The following is a 10,983-nucleotide window of genomic DNA, read 5'->3' on the forward strand; positions in this document are numbered from 1 at the left end:
CCAAAGAATCAATTTTTGGCTTCATTTTATTGTTTTTCTAGTCCCAATTTCATTCATCTCCACTCTAATCTTTATGTTTCCCTCATTTCTGCTTGCTTTGGGTTTAGTTTTCTCTTCTTTTTCTTGTTTTTAAGGCAGAATTCACTTAGAGATTCGAAAGCTCTCCTCTTTTTTAATATAGTCCTTTACAGCTATAAATTTACCTCTTAGCACTGTTTTCACAGCATTCCATAGACGTTGGTATGCTGTTTTCATTTTCATCCATTTCAAAGTATTTTTCTCATTTCCCTTATGATTTCTTCATTGACCTATTATTATTAGAATTTTGTTATTTAATTTCCACATATTCATAAATTTTCTAAATTTCCTTCTATTAAAAGACTTAATTTCTTTCCATTGCAATTAGAAAACATACTTTATTATTTCAGTATTTTAAATTTGTTGAGACTAGTTGAACAGCCTACCATATTGTCTATCCTTGGGCATGTTTCACTTGACAAAAATGTGAATTTTGCTATAGTTGGGTGGAGTGTTCCACAAATGTCTGCTTAGGCTAGTTGGTTTATACTGTTTTCAAGTCTTCTATTTCCTTGTTGATCTTATCCCTAATCATTCTACTGAGTATTGAAAACGAAATATTAGAGTTTTGGAGTATTAATGTTGAATAATCTATTTCTCTCTTCAATTCTGTCAGTTTTTGCTTCATCTATTTTGGAGGCTCCCTTGTTAGGTATGTGCATGTTTATAAATGTTACGTATTCCTGATGAATTGACTCATTATTTTAAAACCTCCTCCCTTTTCTCTAGTAAAACTTGTTGTCTTAAAGTATGTTTTGAGTGATATTAGCTCCACTCCAGCTCTCTTTTTGACACGTTTTATGGCATATATTTTCTAACCTTTTACTTCCAACCTGTTTGTGATTTTAGTCTAAAGCGTATCTCTTGTAGACAGCATATAGTTGTATCAGGTGTTTTTTATTTCCATTTTGCCAGCCTCTGTCTTTTGATTGGAATACTTATTTCATTTACATTTAATGTAATCATTGTAAAATAGGATTTATGCCTGCCATTTGGCTATTTGTTTTCTGTATATCTTATGTCTTTTTGTTCTTCTAGTACAGACTTCTTTAAATTAAATAGATATTTTCTAGTATAGCATTTTTATTCCCTTATTACTTCTTTTACTACATGCTTTTAAATTATTTTCTTAGTGGTTGCTCTGGGGATTACAGTTACCATTATAACTTGCTACTATCTAAGCTCAGATTAACACCAATTTAATTTCAATAGTATCCAAAATTTGCTCCAATATAGCTCCATTATCTTTCTCCTTACTTCTCACTATTATTGTCAAACAAATTATATCCTTGTACCTTATAAGCACATTCACACAGTTTTAAAATTATTGCTTTATGCAGTTATCTTTTAGATAGAAGTAAAAAGAGTTACAAAAGTTATATTTATACTGTCTTTTACAATTACCTATGTGTTTATCTTTACCAATGCTTTTTATTTCTTTAGGTAGACTTCAGTTTCTCTCTAGTGCCCTTCAATTCTAATCAAAAGAATTCCTTTTAAGTATTCTGTGTAGAACACACCTACTAGTGAACAAATTCTCTCATTTTTGTTTTTTTGAGCATGTCTTAATTTCCCATTTGTTTAAAAGTACAGTTTTGCTGAATATGGAACTTTTAGTTGACAGTTTTTTTTCCCCCAGTACTTATGTATATAATCCCATTGCTTTTTGGTTTCTATGGTTTCTTATAAGAAGTCACTTACAAACTTTCATGTGGTGAATAACTTCTCTCTGGCTGCATTCAAGATTCATTGTTTGTCTTTGTTTTTGTTTCTGGTAAAACACACGTAACATAAAATTTATCATTTAGCCATTTTAAGTGTACAATTCTGTGGCATTCACTTAAAGTACACATGTATTTCATATTAAGTACATTCACATGGTTGTTCAGTCATCACTACCATCTGATGGAATTTGCATATTCGTCCTCTTCAAATCTCATGTTGAAATGATACAATTTCCCTTGTTGGAGATAGGGCCTGGTGGGAGGTATTTGGGTCATGGGGATGGATCCTTCATGAATGACTTGGTGACTTCCACATAGTAATAAGTGAGTTCTCTAGTTCATGCAAGAGATAGTTGTTTAAAGGAAACTGGCACCTTCTCTTCCTCTCTCTGGCTCCCTTTCTTGTCATGTAACATGCCAGCTACTTTCCCCTTCTGCCATGAGTAAAAGTTTCCTGAGGCCTCACTGGAAACTGAGCAGATGCAGATTCCATACATCTACAGCCTACAGACCTGTAAGGCAAACACACCTCTTTTCTTTATAAATTACCCAGTCTCAGGTATTCCTTAACAGTAATGCAAAATGGACTAACACACAATCCATCTCCAGAAATTTTTTATCCTCCCAAACTAAAATCCAGTACCTATTAAACAATTACTCCCAAATTTCCCGTCTTCCCAATGCCTGGAAACCTGAATTCTACTCTCTGTCTCTATACATTTGGCTGTTTTAGGTACCTCAGATAAGTGGAATTATACAACATCTGTCCTTTTGTGCCTGGCTTATTTCATTAAGGAAAATATCTTCAAGATTCATTTATGCCGCAGTATGTATCAGAATTTTCTTCCTTTCATAGCTAAGTAATATTCCCTGGTATGGGTATACCACATTTTGTCTGTCTATTCATCTGCCAATCGACATTTGAGAAATTTACACTTTTTGGCTATTGTGAAGAATGCTGATATATGAGCATTGGTGTCCTATTTATAGCTTCTGGCAGCTTGATTATAATGTGTCCATGTGTAGATCTCTTTGGATTTATTCTATTTGGAATTCATTAAGATTCTTCTTTTTTTTTTTTTGGATGGAGTCTTGCTCTATTGCCCAGGCTGGAGTGCAATGGCATGATTTTGGCTCACTGCAACCTCTGTCTCCCAGGTTCAAACAATTCTCCTGCTTTAGCCTCCCAAGTGGCTGGAATTACAAGCACCCACCACCACACCTGGCTAATTTTCATATTTTTAGTAGAGATAGGGTTTCACCATGTTGGCCAGGCTGATCTTGAACTCCTGACCTCTGGTGATACTCCTGCTGCAGCCTCTTAAAGTGCTGGGATTACAGGTGTGAGCCACTGTGCTCAGCTGGAATCATTCAGATTCTTGAATGTGTAGATTGATTTTTTAAATCAAATTTGTGTAGTTTTCAGTTTATTTATTTAAATATTCTTTCTTCTCCTTTTGTCTCTCCTCTCCTTCTGTGACTTCCATTTTACCTATGTTGGTGCACTTGATGATGTCCTATAGGTATCCAAGACTGTTTATTTTCCTTCATTCTTTTTTCCTTTTGTTTTTCAAACTAAGTAATCTCAATTGACCTGTCTTCAAGTTCACTGATTCTTTCTTTTACCAGCTCAAATCTACCTTGAATATGATGATAATTTTTCATATTTTGATTATTTTCATTTTCAACTCCAGGATTTCTACTTGGCTCTTTTTAAATAATTTTCTTCTCTTTATTGATATTGTCTATGTGGTAAAACATCATTCTCATACATATCTTTAATTATTTGAACTTAGTTTATTTTAGTTTTTGAGCCTATCTATAACACCTAATTTAAAGTCTTTGTCTAGTAAGTCTGTTGTCTATGCTTCCTCAAGGAAAGTTTGTATTTACTGTGTTCCTCTGATGTGTCCAAGGCATGAACCAGCCATGAGCACAGACCAAAGGCCAAGCCGAGATAAACATGGGATTGCTTTGTCCCTGGCTGATATGAGATGAATGCCACAGCCAGATGTCACTCTACCCAGGTCAGAGGCATTGACTGCTTTTCTACCTGTGTATGAGTCATACATTCCAATTTTTGTCTGTTTCATTTTGTTGTTGTTGAAAACTGGGCATGTAAGGCCGGGCGCGGTGGCTCAAGCCTGTAATCCCAGCACTTTGGGAGGCCGAGACGGGCGGATCACGAGGTCAGGAGATCGAGACCATCCTGGCTAACACGGTGAAACCCCGTCTCTACTAAAAATACAAAAAAAAACTAGCTGGGTGAGGTGGCGGGCGCCTGTAGTCCCAGCTGCTCGGGAGGCTGAGGCAGGAGAATGGCGTGAACCTGGGAGGCGGAGCTTGCAGTGAGCTGAGATCCGGCCACTGCACTCCAGTCCGGGCAACAGAGCGAGACACCGCCTCAAAAAAAAAAAGAAAACTGGGCATTTAAAATAATAGAATGTGACAACTGTGGATATCAGATTCCTCACCCTTCTCCAGGTTTTGTTGTTACAGGTACTGTTGTTTGTTTGCCTAGTTACTTTCTTTTTTCATTTCTCTTAGATGGAGTCTCACTCTTTTTGTCCAGGCTGGAGTGCAGTGATGCAATCTCGGCTCACTGCAACGTCTACCTTCTGAATTGAAGCGATTCTCCTGCCTCAGCTTCCTGAGTAGCTGGGATTACAGGAATGCACTACCATGCCCAACAAACTTTTGTATTTTTTTGAAACAGAGTCTCACTCTGTTGCCCAGGCTGGAGTGCAGTGGCGCGATCTCAGCTCACTGGGTTCATGCCATTCTCCTGCCTCAGCCTCCCAAGTAGCTGGGACTATAGATTCCCATCACCATGCCTGGCTAATTTTTTGTAGAGATGGGTTTTCACCATGTTAGCCAGGATGGTCTCGATCTCCTGACCTCGTGATCCACCTGCCTTGGCCTCCCAAAGTGCTGGGATTACAGGCATGAGCCACCACACCTGGTCAACTTTTGTATTTTTAGTAGAGACAGGGTTTCACCATGTTGGCCAGGCTGGTCTCAAACTCCTGACCTGCCTGCCTGACCTCCTGACCAGGTGATCTGCCTGCCTCGGCCTTCCACAGTGCTGGAATTACAGGCATGATCCACCAAGCCCTGGCACCTAGTTACTTTCTAGACTAACTCTGTAAAGTTTTTGTTTGTTTGTGGCCTCTGAATTCTCTGCTAGGTTAGCTTAGGTTTCAGCTAATGATTGGACAGATAATTTGTTGGATGATTCCCCCATTCAACATATTCCCACAGCCTTTTCTGAGTGCCTCTGTGTGCATGGTGAGGCATACTTTCAGTGATTCAGTGTTTACAGCTGTGGACTTAACCTTCACTTGAGCTTGTGCTTGTGCATAGTCTCAAGATCAGCAAGAAGTCAGAGTTTAAGGCTTCTACCTTTTCTGGAGAGGCACATAGCCCCACACATGCACATTGCTTTCTAGATTTCTAAGGCTATGTTTGAACTTTGTAAAGCCCACCACAAACCTCCCATTCTCCAGTTTTTACCTTAAGCTTTTTGCTATCTCTAAAAATGTGGGCTTAGACATATTTTTAAATTAAATTTTATTTTTATTATTTTATTTTATTTTATTTTTTTCAGATGGAGTCTCGCTGTGTCACCCAGGCTGGAGTGCAGTGGCACGATCTTGGCTCACTGCAAGCTCCATCTCCCAGGTTCATGCCATTCTCCTGCCTCAGCCTCCCAAGTAGCTGGGACTACAGGTGCCCACCACTACGCCTGGCTGTTTTTTTTTTTTTTTGTATTTTTAGTAGAGATAGGGTTTCACTGTGTTTGCCAGGATGATCTCGATCTCCTGACCTCATGATCTGCCTGCTTTGGCCTCCCATAAGTGTAGGGATTATAGGCGTGAGCCACCGCACCTGGCCTAAATTTTATTTTTTAATTGAAAAAAAATTATACATATTCATGGGGGTACATAGTGATGTTTTGATATGCATATAATGTGTACTAATCAGATCAGGGTAATTATCCTTTGAAGCTTTTTGTTAGCATCTTGTTAGTCCTAACTGCTAACATTGCCACAAGAATCTCCAATATTAAACAATTGTTGCTGATTGTTTTCAGCAAATTACCTAGAGGTAGAACTGTTCACAGAGATGGAACTCGGAGTCAGGTGAAATAAAGACAAGTCTTGAAAAATTGAGTTTTTCAGTGACTTGCTAGACAGGTCAAATAGTGACAGTTCTCTGGGGATAGGGCTTTAGGGGAACTCCAGTGCTGATCTGTCTCTTCTAGTGGCTGCTGGTTTTCAAGAGAGGCATGGAATTAGGGCAAGTAAAGATGCCACAAACCTGTTTTTAGGAGATTCTGCTCTTTTTCTTGAATAAACCCTCCTCAGATTGTTGCAAACCTTTAGTTAATTTAGAATACTAACAAAATTGATTTTGGCAGTTCTTGGCAGTGTTTTTATTTCTTTTATAGGAGAGTAGATATACAGAAGGTTTCGCTGTTCTGGAAAACTGAATCTTGCAATGCAAGTAAAAGTCAAGCATGCAGAGAAGGCAATAAAGAGTATCCCAGGAAGTGGGGCTAACAGAGCAGAGGTAGAACGCAGAGAGAGGTTGGCTCACGAAGTGTGGCTCGGTGTGGCTGAGACAGAGGGTTCCCTTGGGAATGCACACAGAAGATGAAGATGGGGATTTAAGCAGTGACCATATCCAAGGGGCCTTTATTCCAGGTTATTTTTCTCCTGCTTTTAACATTTAGGATTTTAGATCATAATAGGGAAAATTTGTGGTTCCAGGATAGTTCTTTCATTTGTCACCTATTTGCCTCCAGTTTCGTCACACCACCTAGCTCCCAGGCTCTGTAGATCACAATCTGCCACCCGTCCTCTCTTCTCCTCACCAGGGATGAGAAAACAGTATGCAGAACTGGGCCCATGGCCTCATGCTGACTGCTGGGAGGAATCTGGCACTTAACCCTTGCCTCAGAATGTCCTTTCCTCCCTAAAGCCCATAGAACCAGAATGCGCTTTCTCCGGGTGAATGCACAGATGATTTGTTAGGTAAATTGGCAGAAGCCGTAAGATTACAAGCAGAAAGATAGGGGGTCATCAGACCGTGCTTGCAGAGCTGGCAGAAGCTGTCTTCTACATTACAGGTTTTCCCTTCCTATTTTCCCTTGCGCTAACCCTGAAAACCTTCTTAATTTGGTAGCACGCCCAACTCACAATCTGCTTTTCACCCTTACAGAATTATGGCAAGCTGTATTTCACCTAAGAAATGTAAGCTGTGAAGAGATGATTGTGTGGGGATCCGATCTGGTCCAAATCCTTCTGATCCACCACTCGAGACAAGTTGCTCGTAACCTTCCTCTCTGTTATCTTGTCTCCTCTTCTGTCAGATGACAATGATAATCCCCACCCCTTGCTGACCTAATACGGACTTCAGAAAAGTGACTTGAAATCAGAAAACCGTAAGCTCCTTGACAAAAAGTTCCCACTTAAAGACAGGCTTTCTCCTTATCCTTACAAGGATGATTTCCGGGTTAACACGGATTTACAAGTACCATGAGTTCCAGTTCTGAACTGCGTAGCTCTGCCCCGAACATCCACTTATTGTCGGGATTTCAGTCCAGATGAGAGAGTGCTAACTGCAGCAAGTGAGAAGGGCGGCGAGTAGGGAGGAGATCACAGCCTTGCTCCCAGCTGCACCCCTCACTCATTCCAAACAGACCAGGCATTGTGTTCCAAACCAGATTTTGCACATTAGATCCACGTGGGAGAAGGGAGCTCTGCTTTTTTTTTTTCCATTTAAACGTAAGCAGTTTTACAAATAAAATTCTTGCTTAAACTTTACTTAGCTATCATCCAAGTAAGCTTTCTGGGAGAAACACCCATGAATCCTGCTGCTGCAAGCCCCTTGTGCCGCTGTGTGGAGTGAGTGAACAGGTCTGAGTTTTTTTTGTTTGTTTGTTTGTTTTTGAGACAGAGTCTCACTCTGTCGCCCAGGTTGAAGTGCAGTGGGGTGATCTCAGCTCACTGCAACCTCTGCATCCTAGGTTCAAGCAATTCTCCGGCCTCAGCCTCCTAAGTAGCTGGGATTACAGGCACCCACCACCACCTCCAGCTAATTTTTTTATTTTTAGTAGAGATGAGGTTTCACCGTGTTTGCCAGGATGGTCTCAACCTCCTGACCTCGTGATCCACCCGCCTCGGCCTCCCAAAGTGCTGGGATTACAGGCGTGAGCCACTGTGCTCGCCCAGGTCTGAGTTTTACATTGTGCCCAGGTGGTTATGTGGAGGAGCTTTGAGGGGAGCGGGCCTCACACCAGGGAACTCACATGGGATGCTGCTGGATCCACCTGGCTAGGAGTATAGGAACAGAAGGGAAGGAACAAACTCCAAAATCTTTAGGAGATTCACTCAACCAATTTCATGACTTCTGAGTCAGGACAGAGTGGGAGAGGAAAGAGCTGGGATAGGCCTCAGGTTTGGGTTTGAGTCCCATCCACCAAAACAGTGAATGAGCCGGAGAAGGAAGATGACCTTGGTTTAGAACGTGTCGAAGCTAGGTGTTTCTGGGATGGTCAAGTGACTGGATTCCATAGGCAGGTGGACATAGAAAGAGTCAAAGGCTGTTTGTGTTGTTTTGCCTTATTTTTTAGAATAATCATCATTGTAACACCAATCCATATTAAATCAGGTCATCTTCACAACAAGATACAGATTCTGTGATCCTGCTGATAGACTGTGGGAAAACCGCTGGTAGAGCGGAAGAAGCTGGCGATGGGCGTGCCAGCTGATCATGAGTGGAACAAAGTCCATGAGGAGTGGGAGATGGAAGCTCGGACAGAGTGGGTGGCAAGGAGAACTCATCCACTGAGACATAATGAGAGAAGACATCAGTGTGTTCACATGCCGGGCCTTGCCTGGTGGTTGGATGTTCTTGTCAAAAGAGGAACAATGAAGTGGATGGGCTTGGGCAGGGGCCTTGAGGGCAGTGGTGAGGTGTGGGGCAGCCTCTGAGGGCAGTGAGGAAGGGGCCAAGCAGGAGCTGGTGCGTTTGCCGTGGCCCTTTTATGCAGCAGACCGGGAAGGAGGACAGCAGAAACGGCTGGCTGCCTAGCCCAGCTCCACCCTCCCTCTTTCTCTCCTTCTGTTTGGAGGGGCGATGTGACCAGCCAAAACTTCCATGTGTCTCAGCCTCCCTTGCATCCAGGGAAGGCCTGTGTCAGAGTTCTGGCCAATGAAGTGGAAACAGAAATCCCTAGCTGGTCTTTCCGGAAAAGATTTTCTTTTGAATTGGTTTGTATTTTGTTTGTGGGAATGCTCAGCTGGCACATGCCCTTTGCCCTTTACCCTTCCTTCCCCTTTCCTACCTGGAATGCAGATGCAGTGCTGGAGGTGAAGCAGCCATATGGTGACCATGAGGCAACAAGCACAGAGATAAAAGCCACATGCTAACAAAGAGTGAATAAAGAGAAGGAGCCTGTTGGGGACATTCTATGTGTACTTATTAGCCCTGTAGATTTCTTTCATGGTAGAATAACATAAAACTGCCATTTGATGAAGCCACTGATGTCGGCTTTTATTACACATAGCCAAGTGCAGGGTCAACTGATATGGAAGGGAAAACAGATTGTGAGGTTGCTCTAGGACTGGGGCTCTGCAAGACAGGGCAAAAGGGGGTGGAGTGTCTTGGTGAAATTGAGGATTTCTAATCAACTGTGGGGTCTAGACAGATTAGCTAAGAAGTAGAGGCATACAGAAACTAGGAAGCTGGAGGCGTGGGGGTTAACCGCACACAGGAGTCTGTAAGCTTATTGTGGGAAGATCTGGGTGCTACAAGAGGGTAGGAACTTGGAACTGGGTGTTGACTCTGGTGTGGCCTATGACAGGTGTGACAAGGCCTAGGACGGATGCAGGAGACACGCAGGTCACTGTGAAGCCATGGAAGCCAGAACTTACTCCAAGCCAGGCTCACAATGGGCAACCTTCTCGGGGATGCCTGAGACAGCTCAGTCAAGGTCAAAGCCAATTGCCCCTCCTTTCAAACCATGGCGGGCTTGTCGTAACTTCCTCAGTCCCATTGGGCGTCCTTTGGCTCTGTTCTTCGCCTGGTTTACCCTTCTCTTCTCTCCCCATCAGTGCTAATTCCCATGGCAAGGGCATTAGTGAATATTTTTCAGAAACCAGCAAGGCTCCATCAGCAATGTTTCCCTAGGACTGCAAATTTAAGCCAGACTCCAAAACTCAGTAACCTGGTAGTAAAAAAAAATGTCACTTCTAGGATGGATATCCACTTCTGGTTCTTCATAAAATGACCAGTGGCCCCATCATAAGACAGCCACTGTAGAAACCAAGCCAGATCTGATGAGCAACAGAGAGAGATATTAGTGGAGTGTGTGCATTAAGGGCCTGGCCATGCCCACTCCTGCCCACAGCCGCTAATCAGCAAGTTGGCCCCTGAGAACACCTAGGCTCTGCGCTGGTTTGATTGATTGAAGCGCTTCTTCCCTCCCGTCTTCTGTGCCATTAGACCTCTCCTTGTTTCTAACTTGTAACCAAAACAGTAATGTCCTCACAGCAGCTCCCTATGTTCCTGCCAGCAAGGTCTCTACGGCAGTCTCGAGAAATTTCCGAAATCTCTCTTCAGACCCATTAGCTGGAGAGTGATAAAGCTGCAAGCTGTAAGACTGGGTGATTTGTTACCCAAGAAACATTTCATTTTAATTCTTTAAGAAATTGCTCAGAGTGATTCTTGGGGAAAAAGAAAAAAAACAAAAAACAAAAAACCCATAGCTGAATCTTTTCATAGTCAAAACCACTTGCTGTTAAAATCATTGACTACATTTTTTCTGGAATGCTTGACTGATTACACTCGCCCTTCTCCAGAAATATTGACGGTTTCTCAGGCTGTGTTGGTTCCCCAAGCACACATAACACATAATCCTTGGCAAAATCACTAAAGGAATCATTTATATGGGCTAGAAGACTGCAGCTCTGCCTGGAGAACTGCATTATTTCTTATCTCAACTATACTGCTGTCACCCTCCAAGCGGGCCTGCTACACGGCTCCCTGGAGACCCCCACTGCAGGGCCAGAAGCTGCTGGCTGCAGCTGCCTCCTGCCAAACGTTGTGTATTAGGCCTGAGACAGAGGAGTAGAGGTCCTGCACTCCTTACTCTCCAGAGGGTGGTTCCACGCTG

At 42.4% G+C, this 10,983-nt stretch overlaps 1 non-coding gene across 1 annotated transcript; it reads right to left on the reverse strand.

Annotated features, from left to right (window-relative positions):
• Positions 1 to 3,705: 3,705 nt before the first annotated feature.
• Positions 3,706 to 3,839, reverse strand: LOC117064277. The gene has a single exon (XR_004429350.1). It is a non-coding gene; the product is annotated as a small nucleolar RNA SNORA48 (small nucleolar RNA).
• Positions 3,840 to 10,983: the final 7,144 nt, after the last annotated feature.

This window comes from Trachypithecus francoisi, unplaced genomic scaffold (genome assembly GCF_009764315.1).
Source record: "Trachypithecus francoisi isolate TF-2019V2 unplaced genomic scaffold, Tfra_2.0 Lachesis_group19, whole genome shotgun sequence".
NCBI lineage: Eukaryota > Metazoa > Chordata > Mammalia > Primates > Cercopithecidae > Trachypithecus > Trachypithecus francoisi.